Consider the following 12830-nt stretch of genomic DNA (forward strand, 5'->3'; position numbering starts at 1 on the left):
CTGCAGGGCTTCGTTTTAGTAAATAGACTGGTACTTACAGTGTAGAGCACTTTTCTACAGTCAGAGCACCTTTGACTACAAGGCTTAGTCACACAATCAGACAGCACTTTACTCTATGACTGAGCACCTTGTTCTCGTGTAAACTCACACTAGATGCACCGGGGAAACTCGGGGCTCACCCAGGATACTTTAACATGCATTATATTTATTTGTAGCTTTTTACATTTTTATCGTTTTGAACTTGTATTGCCATGTATCGCTTTTATTTATTTATCTCTTTATTTTTAAATAGCTGTACCTCGCTTTGTTTGAAAGCGCTGTATAAATAAAGTTATTGTTATTATTATTATTAATATATATATATATATATATATATATATATATACATTTATTTATTTTTTTATTTTTTTATAAAACCGAGTAATGCCCGGGTGCCTGTTTCGATCACAGGGTGAGCAGTGACCCTTATGTTATATACTTTTTTGATGATTTATTTATTTATTGATTGATTTATAACAAAAAAAACAAACAAACAAAAAACAATAGAAAAACCTTTCCACCTTAGATAAGCAACCCACTATCGTTGTGCCCCATATACCACACCAAACCATCTCTTTTGTTGGTCCAACAGTCTTGGAGGGATCCATCCAATGTGGGTGGTTTTGTTTGTTAACTTCATCATTCACATAAGAGTTTGTCTCATCAGTGTCTTGTGACATTACCAATACGTTTGATGTGTCACATGGCCCTCTTCCTATTGAAAAAAGAAAAGTTGTATCCAAGATGGCCGACTTATAAATGGCCACCATGGTCACCACCCATCTTGAGGAGTTTGCCCCCTCACATATACTAATGTGCCACAAACAGGACTTTAATATCACCAACCATTCCCATCACCAATCAAATATTTTAAAGCCGGGTGGGACATAAACGTGTTTCTGTCTTAGTGCAAATAAAGCTCACTGTTTTTATGGCTGTTTTTAGAGCACACGGCACATTTAAGGAAAGTGTTGTCTGTGAGCAGCTTTGTCTAAACTGATTTTTCACTGAGTCACGATCTTTCAACTGTTTTCTTGTGAAACCTCTTAACATTCACCATTTTTATTTAAGCACTCGAAGCTTGGCAGCATTTTGTTTGTAGCAGTCTAACGGTAAAAATCCTCCAGTGTGTGCCTTTATAGATGCTGCTGCTTCTGCTCCTGCTGCTGCGCTCTTACTGTGGTATTTATATACAAAGATAATTTATGCTGTTTGAACTATGAGGCTTTGAAACAATGTCCTATTTAAAGTGCTTTACGTGTGTATTAACTCTTGTGTGTGTGTTTGTGTGTGTGTGTGTGAATACATAATGTCACAATCTTTTTTTTTAGAGGCATAAAGCTACCCATCATGTGAAAATCATATGTTTGCATTGAAGTTGGGGTGAAAAATGCTAAAAGTGATGGACTGATCGTCTGTTGCAAACACCAGCGCAGGCCCTCTGATCCGCTGCAGCCGCTGGCCTAAACATCAGTCAGCAGCTCGAGAGTAAAAAACAACCATTTTAAAGTGTTTACTGGGCTAAAATCTGAATAAAACTGGTAAGACAACCACTCACATTTAATTAGGGCTGAACGATTATGGAAAATAATCTAATTGCGATTTTTTTGCCCCAATATTGCGATTGCGATGCGATTATTTTTTAAGGTCTTTGTCTTCTGTATTATTAAACAAAGACAAGCAATACATCATATAGTATGGCCAATACTATATTACATTAATTTTAAACTGTTCTTTCCTGGAAGACAGACCTCTGTTATGATGACATGAGGTGATGCATGAATTGATGACTGACATTTTTATTTAACTTCTTCAATCACAACAGTATATTTGAACATACACAATAGTTTATTTTTAGCTTACAAACATCTGAGCATAAAGTGCTGACAAGGAACCCTGGTGTAAACATTAAAATGAAAGTCAGTACAATGTGCAGATTGCAGAAATATACATAAACAAAATCAGTGGCTTTACCACACTCAGTTTTTCGACATCTGTGAACTACTAGACAGTCATTCAATTAAAAAATAATATTAAATAAATAAAACTAATAAATAAAAAATACACACATCTTACTGATCTCTGCAGTCAGTAACATTACACATAAAGTGCAAACATAATAGCAATTGTATAAACACACACACAAACACGCCTTTAAAGTTTAAAGGCGTGAAATTGGACGGTCTAGTTCTGATTAGCGTCACCGCTGTCTCGGTGGAGTTTAATAAACTCGGCCGTCTGCTTCCTGCTATCTAAAATATAACCAGACACTGGTGTAAATTCTCGACTGTCTCATACTTCTGTTTAATAAGTTTTCTGTTTGACGTTTAGTCAGCTGTGTGAAAACCAAGGAGGAACCCACCCGGGGGATTAATAAAGTTTTATTTTATCTAATCTAATAACTTTAATCTCAGCCAAACCGATTTACTCACGAACAAACAAAACACTGAAAAAAGCCCAACAATAACATTTTTAGGTTGTCTAAGTGACTTATATATTACGTTTAACCCGAGCAGCGAAACTCCGCGGTGATCTGAAAATGATGTGCCGGGAGTTGTGCCGTTCTCGGCCGCATCAGTAACCCTCGAGCTCCCGGCTAGCTGTCGAGCTGGTGGGTAGCAGACGCCTCTGAAAACGTCGAAGCACTTTTGCAAATATGGGATATCTTGATAAACCGAGCAGATATTTGATGTTTACACAACTACTTTCTCGCCTGAAAATATGTTAAAAGTTTATTTTGTGACCTAGAAAGATTAGTATGAGTAATTTTAAAACTTAGTAGCGGCCGCCATTGCTGGAAACTGGAGTGTGGCTGGGCCGCGCTATGAATTCTGGGATATGGTAGTAATTTGGACAGCCTTCGGCGCGTCGCTGTGACGTAATCGGTCTACAAATGCGGCCTCAGGAGGATGCAGCCCATGAATTTGGACATGTCCAGAGTATAATCGCAGCCTTTGCGGTTAGAAAATTGCACTTGATCATGTCGCGATATTATCGCAAATGCGATATATCGTTCAGCCCTACATTTAATCCAGGACCACTGTGGTGCAAAGGAGATTGTTTCCATCTGCAGTAATTAATATTTGACCACACGGATCTGTTCTGAGACCTCCCTGCTGTTACCTCCATAACGGTTGCCTGGTGGAAGCTTTCCACCCTTCCGTGTGCACACATGGAAATCCAAAGACAGGGAAGAACTGCAGCAGGATCTCAGAACACAGCAGACATCAGTGACAACAGTCTGTGCCAGACTGCTTCTCTCATACTGTGGAGTGGAGCCAATCAAGAATAGCTCTAAACCTGCATTCTTTTAAAATGTCAGCAGGGGGAAAGTCCACTGATTGCAAAAAGAAACCTGGCTGTACAGAAGTCTATGTAAACACAACCCGCTGAGCTGTTGATCTGCAACCTCAGTAAACAGTCATAGCCAACACAACATGAACTTCTTTTCGAGTATTGCGGTACCCATTAGACTCAAACAGGAAGATAAAACCAGGACATACCTAACTATGCAGATATGCAGCATATAGGTGGAGCTGGTATGCAAAGCGGCTTGCAGCATCTGTGGGCAGGCTAAAGCCGTTTCAGTTGCACCTTATATGAGATTTGCAAATCGGATAAAAGAGAATCCGCTGAGCCATCAGCTAATGCGGCTGAACTGACAGATCGCTGCTAAGCTTGACTTTGTGCGTTTGTGAAACGACTAAATCTGATTGCATAAAATGGTCAGATGATGTCATCAAGACAACCCTGCATGCATGTTAGAGTCCCGAGTCAAACCACAGGGTTGAATTGTATGTTTTCTGGGAACCTTTAACCTGATCTGGATCTGTGTTATTAATAACTCACACCAGTGAAGGTTCTTCCAGACTGCTGCAAACACTACACTGATAGTCTAAATAGAAAACTGAAAAATGATGTTTATGAGACTGTAATCCAGTAAATGGAGGGAGTTTTTAAACACACGTTTAGATGTATGTGTCAGTGAGGAGTAGTGAAAGCAGGGAGGTGCTCAGTAGCACACGAGAGCTGGAGGCGCTCCGCTCTCGTGTTGATACTGGTGATTAAATGGTGTGTAGCAGCTGGTGCCTATATTAAAGCATCTAATCACCCTTGAATGATGGCGGCGGCATGCTCTGTCTCCTCATTCAAATCTCATTTAAATCAAAGCAACAAGCATAAACAGGGATGATGTGTGTTGGTGTTCCCAGAACGCTGCACTCCTGAAATGTGCAGAACACACAACAGAAAACTGTCAGTCTGAATATTTAATCATCCCTGCAACATGTGCTGACAGGACGGCAAAGCGCTGAATAAATGGACTGCTAATTAGGCAGCAAGTTAAATTTAACTTGATGTATGTGTTAGGTTGCATACACTGGATTATAAAAGTGCAGTCATCACACTTGGCTAAATAAATCACAGCTGAAGTACTTTTTGGGCACAGGGGTAATAATTAGCATCCTCCAATTTATGTCTCCAGACTGTCTGATCCAAAGAGTTCGTCAACATGTTCTGAAGCTCCCGTCACTTATCACACGGCCCATTTGGGCTTCCTTCAAAACAGCTGGCCACTGAGCTCTTTGATTATAACTCTGTCATTCATTTATTTGTTTGTTTTGTTTGTTCTCACCTCCTCATCAACCTTCAACCATCAAATCTTTTAGCTCAAAGGAATTCGTTGTGCATACACTGACTTCAGTTGAAGCTTTAGCTATGGATGGTGCAGCAGTGTGACAGTATCCATGTTTCTGTTATGGAACGGCTGTGTGCAGGCAGGAAAAGGACCCAAAGTGCAGACTCCGGAAACAGACGTGAACTCAAAAAACAGCTTTAATGCTGAACTCAAAGTAACAAACTTCCAAAATACGAACAATAAACGCAGGCAGACAGAACACACAGCATAGTAAACGGTACATAAGAGTAACAGGAGGGAAACACAGCTGGGGCAAATCAGGCCTAACGAAACAGGGGAAGCAAAACCAGATACATTAACATAAGACATGTACCTCCAAAATAAAACAGGAAACATAACACAGACTGAACTACAGACACAGACTCTGACTGGACAGCAGCTATGGAACAGAACAGAAACCAGAAGACACAACTCTGACAAAGAAACCAAAAAACTTGAAATGATAACTAATATAATAAACTCAAAGCATCCTAACTGTGTCAGAGAATGAGCACAATAGGTCCTCTTCAAGCTGATGTAACTGTTTTTAAATGCACCAGTTCCTATATAGCGCTTTTCACACAAACACTTTATTTCTATGCCTAAATGCTTTCTAACGTTCACACCAGGATGGATGCATTGGATAGCCATTTGGATATCTGGCATGCAAACTGGAGCAGCCAGGGATTGAACCACCAACCCTACAATTAGTAGGGGACCTGCTTAACCTCTGCACTCACAGCCACCTCATTATCCACCCTCCATTATGCACTTGAAGATGGACTCTGTACCTTTGTTATTAACCTCATTAACATTTGAGCTAACACGCAGATAACAACACCTAAGAACGCTCAGCAGAAAGGCCAGAAAACTCGATTTAATACATCAGCCTAAACTGTCATGTAGGATAGATTCAGAGCAAACATGCTGTGAGATAATGACAGACGAACAAAACTGACGAATGCAACTGGTGCCCACATGTGTGCTGACTAGTGTGTTGTTAATAGAAGCCTGTATCAGACTGGTACTGTATTCCCAAGGTTATAATATCAGTATCAATAATAATGGTTTACATAAATATGAATACAGTACAAATACAGAAATAACTCAAAGTCTTTGAAACAGACTTTCCATTTTCTTGACCGCTAAGTTATTAACTGCCTACCAGATTTGGTTGATTTGTTTAAGTTAGGGTTAGTATGGTGGGTTAGACCGACATCTGTTCTGCATCTGGCACACCTAAATCTGAGCTCTCGTGTCCCTTTACCATTTAAACATAAATTAAAGTGAGGGGAAGGAGTCTCCTTATAGAGGAGTTCTTTGTTGCCCCATCGGTCGTGCTGGACACGAACATGACTGAGACGGGTGTGATAGCACATGTTAGCCTGCATAAAGCTGGAAACCGTCAGAGGTTTGTAGTTTCAGAGTTGTCATTTCTGGTAAAATTGTCTTTTTGTCCTTCCTTTTTATATTAACAGTGATGCAATCACTAACCTTTGTTAGGTTAGAAGGGAAATTAGATTTATGTGAAAGTCAGTGTACATATTTCTCCAGTTCCTTTCCACAGGCAGCTATACAGGCTAATAAACATCTTGAGTATGGCCTCATGTCTTCATGATACTTTCACAGAAGTATCTGTTTGAGGCACACAGCAATGGATGAACCTACTCTGTCATTACACATATTCTGACTGTTAAATACGCTCGATGAAATCAGCTTCTGCACACATACCTCAGCACAATGAGACCACTGATGACTGAGGTGGCCATATGACAATCTTTTTTTTTCTTCCTGATGCAGAAAGCTAGCAAAGGCTGCTTTGTTGACAGGCTCCCTTGCTGAATCTGAGCTGCCAACAAAGGATGTCTTTCATCCTCAGTGGCTGCGTTGCTATCTGCAGGAGGCTGCAACCTTCCCTTATCTAGCGCCAGATAAAGCACTTTGTCATTCAACAGTTTACTGCTACCAAAGGCTTCTTCCCTCTCAAATGGAAAACTGTTTGAGATGCAGTGCAGTACAGAAATGTGCACTAGCCCCAGCCAATGGAATCTTAATTCACACTATTTTTTATTTCTCTTTCTGGATGGAGAAATGAATAGTCTTACAGCGATGCAGTACATCTAATGAAGTAGTTCATTTTCAGTGGTAATTTGAAAGATTTTCCTAAAACTATCTGCCTTCTGCTGTGGAAAAGCCATATACTGCTGTCTTTCTATTTATCGCACCTTCTTATAAGGAAACAATTTGACAGAATGAAAGCAAACATGGACTTCAACGTCTATATGCACGGCAAACACTGGATTTCTGACGCTGGACAATTCAGTTTTATTTATACAGCACTAAATCAAAACATCAGTCACTCAAGGTGCTTTATATTGTAAGATAAAGACCCAACAATAATACAGAGAAAACCCCAACAACCCCAACAAAACCCCCAACAATTAGACAACCCCCTCTGAGCAAGCACAGCAGGAAGGAAAACCTCCTTTTGCACAGGAAGAAACCTCCAGCAGAACCAGGCTCAGGGAGGGGCGGGGCCATTTGAGGCCATTTGATTCTACTGTTGAGTCCCTGCTCTTGCTTTTATGAACTTTTTCTGGTCTTAAAGTTATGCGACTCTCGGAGTGCTAGCACATTTTTCCACTATCAGGTCACGAGAGGTCTTTCTGAGCTGTTTGAGGGTGCGATGCTGTGAGTGATGTCATCTGTGATGTATTCACCCGTACTCCCTCCTAAATATTGAGAACAGAAATGCTCAGTGGAATACAAGAAGAGACTTACACTGAATAGATCTCTGTATATGTCCTACATACTGTCATGCTGTTGTTATTAGGACTCTTTCTGAGAACGTCTGCTGCTGCCCTCGTACTGTAACTACTGTCAGGAATACTTAGTGCTTGTAACACTGTAACTATTAGATATACGGATGTAAGACAATGAAAGGAAAAATCTGTAACCCTGATGCTTCCAGTGAGGTGGTCTGATGGCTCTGTTGCTGTGCAGGCATGTTGTCAGCGGGGGTCAAAGTGGGATTTGGCATCTGGGGGAGCCCTAAGATTGAGTGTAATGGTACAGTGTAGAGAAAATAAGTCACATAATAATTGTGAGCTCCAGTAGAGCTTTTGTCACGTTGCTGCTCTGACATCTGCTGCTCATTGTGATTTTAGCCTACTGAATTCACCAAAATATAACCAGATGTTAAATTCCTTGTATGACTCATTTCTGACCTGAAGGCAGTATAAAGCTAATATAACAGGTAATATCTGGTGAGTTAATGTAATCACCCATTGACCATGAACAGCACACCTTCTCTGCATCAGTTCAACATAATATATTCTTGTAAACTTTACTGCAGCCTGACCAGAGCACCCTGCACTGCCCCAAGCTGTGCTAGACTGCCTGATGTGATGAGTTTCATGTGACCTTTGAATAACATTAACAACACATCTCTCGTATATCCAATGTTCAGTAGAAAAACAGAAACCTCCAAAATGAATTAGTGTTTTATAAGATCTAAATTTCCATTTTATTAAAAATGACTAAAAAAGTCCATACCTCTGAAAACTGATCTTCCTCTCCATGTTTCTCTTTACATCTTTGTCCATCTATGAGAGAGTCGCTAGTCGCTATTAGTTTTAATCTTTTAACTTTATGCACATTGCATTAGGCACAAATTACATTATGTGCAACCGTCTCTGATTTTCTGCATATTCCAGCATATAAGCTAAAATAACGTTGTGTCTTTACACTCACTCTTTCAAATAGATGCAAGTAAAACACAGCAGAAAATAAATAAAATCAAAGATTCAGCAGCTCTTAAATCTGTTGTCACCTGTTTAGCAGGAGTGGGGCGGGTGGAGGTTTGCCCACAGCGGTCATGTCAGTGGGAGGACTGCATGGTCGTACTGGCTCCATCACTCCATATTATCCATTGTTGATGTGCACACGTCTGTTACCGTGGACGTCACACACTCGGACGTCGCTGTCATGAGACGCTCTCACAGACAAAATCACGGTTTAGTAACGCAGCAACACAGCGTGCTTACAGGAAAGTAACAGTAATCTAATTACTTTTTTGCAATCGCAGTTCCTTACATTACTTTTTACTTGAAAAAAGGAATCGGACTCGTTACTGCCCGTCTCTGTTTGTGGGATGTCATTTTCTTATTACTGAGCATGTCTTTGTGTTGCAGCATATAAAAATCTTAATTTGCTCATTTTTTATATATTAGCCGAATCTGCCAATCAGATTTAATTAGTCATGTGTTGAAGATGCCAGACTTCTGTAGCATTCTGGCCCAGTTTAGCTCCTGATCACGGGTCCTCTGTACCATTGGAAGTATAAATCAATTACTTGTCCTTACCCAGTAGGGCTGGGCGATATGACCCAAAATTCATATCTCGATATTTTTTAGCTGGATAGCGATATAAGATATATATCTCGATTTTTTTTTTTTTAAGCCATAAGTTAAGAACAAAAAGAGAGTTCTTAGTCACACTGTGTCCCAGATGTCACACGGGCACTTTTATTTACATACAGCGTAGATATTACTCAAAAATAAATTATCAGCATATATTAAATAATCATGGTCCATAAATAAAAGAAAACAATGTTGTTTTTGTGCATAACAAAAAGCTCACAATTGTGCAGTCAAAATGTAAACTAATAGACGCTGAGCATAATAACAAAGAGACAGATTTCACAGCTGCACCACGTCTCTGAACAGGTGCCATCCTTATACACACACAGTACGTATCACTCCGCGAGGCTCCTCCTCTGTAGCCGTAATTCTCCGACAATCCATCAAGCGGTGCAGCTCCGTAGCTTAGCAAAGTCATATTAAAACATTTTTTGACAGATTGCTGAGCGCTGTGTACCACATAAAATCGGTTCGCGGTCAGTAAGCACAACCAGAATTCATACATAAGGCGCACTGTCGATTTTTGAGAAAAGGAAAGGATTTTAGGCCGTGCAGCCCCTCTGGGCTGCATGTCGTTAGCGCGGTTAGCTCGCTAACACGTTGACGCCATCCAGCCCCACGCACGGTAACTCGCTAACGGAGATTTTCCGCTTTCATCTTGTCATTGCCTGCAGGTGAAGCTATGGGGGAGTTGTGTTCAGTGAAGGAGAGGCGAGGCCGAGTAACGTTGCGTAGAGACAAAAGTGGACGAAAGAGAGGCAAACCTGCGGCTCCACAAGTATAATTATAACGTAACATAGACTATATCGATATAAACGATATTGTCACATCTTATATCTCGTATGAAAATATATCGATATTTTTTAAAAACTCGATATATCGCCCAGCCCTATTACCCAGTGTTGAAACATTTTGATTAGTTTTTCAGATTGGATACAGCACTAAACTTAATTAGGATCAGATTAAGATCAGTATTACGAAGTATTCATTTTCTCACTATAAGAACTATCCATGTTAGATTAAAGATAGTAGAAATCATTATTTTATGCGTAAGGCATCGTCAGGCTTAACTGAAACATTGATTTCCAAACTTTGTCAACTAAAATTTAAGAAATAAATACATCCACAACTATTCACATTTTTAAATGTTGTTTATTTGTTTTTTTTTTGAATCTACACAAAACAAATAAAACAACAACTAGCCCCAAGTATACTGTGTTACTCATACCTGTAGGGAAAGATAATCCCTGAAAAACAACGTCAGGCTAAATAGCTCACATCAAGCTCAGCGTGCAGTCTCACCACTAATATTTATCTTTACCTAATGAGCCAAAACTCAACTTACAGGCTCTGTGGCAACCGTGTGGAGCTTCTCCCAAATGTGCCAGCAGCTTAATGATAGCAAACTAAGGATGAACCCCTGTTTTGTTCCAGCTTACAACAAAAGGAGCCCACACAAGTATACTAAGTGTTTTATTTACAAAAGACAAAAGCAGAAAAGTGAGCAGATCTGTTGTGTCTGCTTGGATGATTGAGGAAAGAGCCTGTGCAAATTAGCGCAGCTGGATAGGTGTCCTCAACACCACCCCAGAGTCACATGATCTACAAAGACACGCCCCCATAGTAAAATAGATACTCTAACCAGCAGATGGATCTCTTTAACAAACTGATAAAATGTGTTTACTAATGCCGTGTTCATTTGAAGTTGGATGAGCGAGGATTCCTTTTGCTCTTTAGCACAGTAGAAGCATCATGTACTACTAGCAGCACAGCACTTTTGTATGTGCTTAAAATACTGATGCAACACATTTGCATTCGGAGCCTGGTCCGTCTCTGTGTGTGGCTTATTTAGTGAGTCATCAGTACACAAGAGTGGCAGTTCTAGTTACAAGTTTTACTAATGTTTATGTGCAATGTTGCCCTCTTGGATTGTTGTAAGTTGGAGTTAGTGGGGTTGCACTGACTTTCCCCAAATTGAGGGGGAGTTCCAGTTGAAAATTCTGACTTCAAACTTGTAAGTTGTGAGTTTAGATGGAATGCATTATAATCGCTGGGCTTCCTCGGCTCCACCCCAGAGTCACATGATCCACAAAGACAAACTGAGATGAGCAGATAGAGGAAGTTAAAAATAAACAAAAATGTATGAATTTTATTGGCCTAGTTTATTTTCACTGGGGAAATGCTGAAATGAGCTGAGACATAAACCTTGGTGGACATTCACAAATACGAATGGCACACTGGAAACACCAGGAAATAGATATATTTGCTTTTCTACTTGAACATTTTATACATCCTATCTCAATCACCAACACAAATTATTTTTCTATTCTCATATTCACACTACAATAAACACAACAGAAGCAATGCTACAGCCACCTGGTATTCTCAGGTGGTCTCCCACCCAAATACTACCCTGGTTATCTTCCAAGGCCGACTGAGATAGTATGGCTATGCACAAGGAATTATGCCATACTATATTCAAGATGCTATAATCAAGCCCTTCTGGATGTTTTGTTTGGAGAGGTTGGGGGGCATTAGCTGGGGGGTTTCTGTTGACTCTGACTCTTTGTCCATCTTTGCATTTGGTTTCTAGTCTATGTGTTGACTTTTGTTAAGAGGCTGCTGGAATGCTGTTTGGAGGTCACTGACAGATTAGTAGAAGACTAGTCGGCAGCATGGCCTCAGTTCAGTCTTAAACTTCTAATGCACTGATGAATCCACTGCCTTTGAAGGAACAACCTGTAGGAGACTCATTGCCATCTGCTGGCCAACATAAACCTTAGTCTTGCCACTTTTAGCTCATCTCCAACAGCCTATACTGCTTCTTCAGTATTCCTTACAGTGGTGCCTTTAGTCACAATCAAGGCTGTGAGACAACTCTCTAAAACCAGCGTTTGGCTTTGTTGGCATCAGTTCCCCTGCTTTCAAGTATCTCCATTTTACTCAACTCTCAAAGGCTGCTTGACTGTGTGGAGTTAGCATTCAGGCCAAGGTCAATCCAGCTTTAGAAGTCAAACTTCTACCGAAGCCCACGCTCTCAGACTTTAGCACTGTGTGCAGGTTCACTACAGTAAACCGTGAGCGCTAATCTGAGGGCCCGGAGCAGTGTGCTTTGTGATGAATAGGGATTACAGCGCTTCTTTAAATTCTGCAGCAGCCCCGCCTGCTTCATGCGCTCCCGTTGTATCATCCTGCTGATTTGCATTCTGATGTTCGTCAGCAGCACAAAGCCACGGTTTATCCCTCCCAGTGAGCAAACAGCAGACTTGTGAGCTGTTTGACCACTGCTATGAAGAAGTAATAGTCTGGAGGCTCTCCCCCTCAGGACGACCTATTGTTTTATGAATTAGTCCTAAATTAATTGCATGGCTGGGCCTGTGAGACAAAATGTTTTTCAATAAGCAGTTTCATTTCTCATTCGCAGTGTGTTAGTGATTTGGTCTGCTCCTCTATTGATCTGCAGGGCCCAGAGGTGGTGGGCAATGAGAACAGCACTACAGAATAACAATGACAGAGTGATGGAGGGGCGACACTGAGGCTCTTCTCCTTCTGGAGAGAAGCCAGAGGCATCAGCGGGATCCTAAATCCTAAGACAGTCAGTGGGAGGGAAGGGTTGTGCACAGATGCGCTAAGTTCAAGGGGAATTTAGGCCAGGCAGGGGTGTGAATATCACTGAGCATTTGTCCACATGCACA

The 12830-nt window shown here is 40.7% G+C and overlaps 1 protein-coding gene across 1 annotated transcript in view; it reads left to right on the forward strand.

Annotated features, from left to right (window-relative positions):
• cdk14 (cyclin dependent kinase 14) overlaps positions 1–12830 on the forward strand; it is a 238337-nt gene that overhangs the window by 36396 nt on the left and 189111 nt on the right. The gene's annotated exons all lie outside the window — the stretch shown is intronic.

This window comes from Aulonocara sp. 'chitande type north' Nkhata Bay, linkage group LG11 (assembly GCF_057382095.1).
Source record: "Aulonocara sp. 'chitande type north' Nkhata Bay isolate Kocher_YH1m ecotype deep benthic linkage group LG11, A_spYH_male_GT1.1, whole genome shotgun sequence".
Lineage (NCBI taxonomy): Eukaryota > Metazoa > Chordata > Actinopteri > Cichliformes > Cichlidae > Aulonocara > Aulonocara sp. 'chitande type north' Nkhata Bay.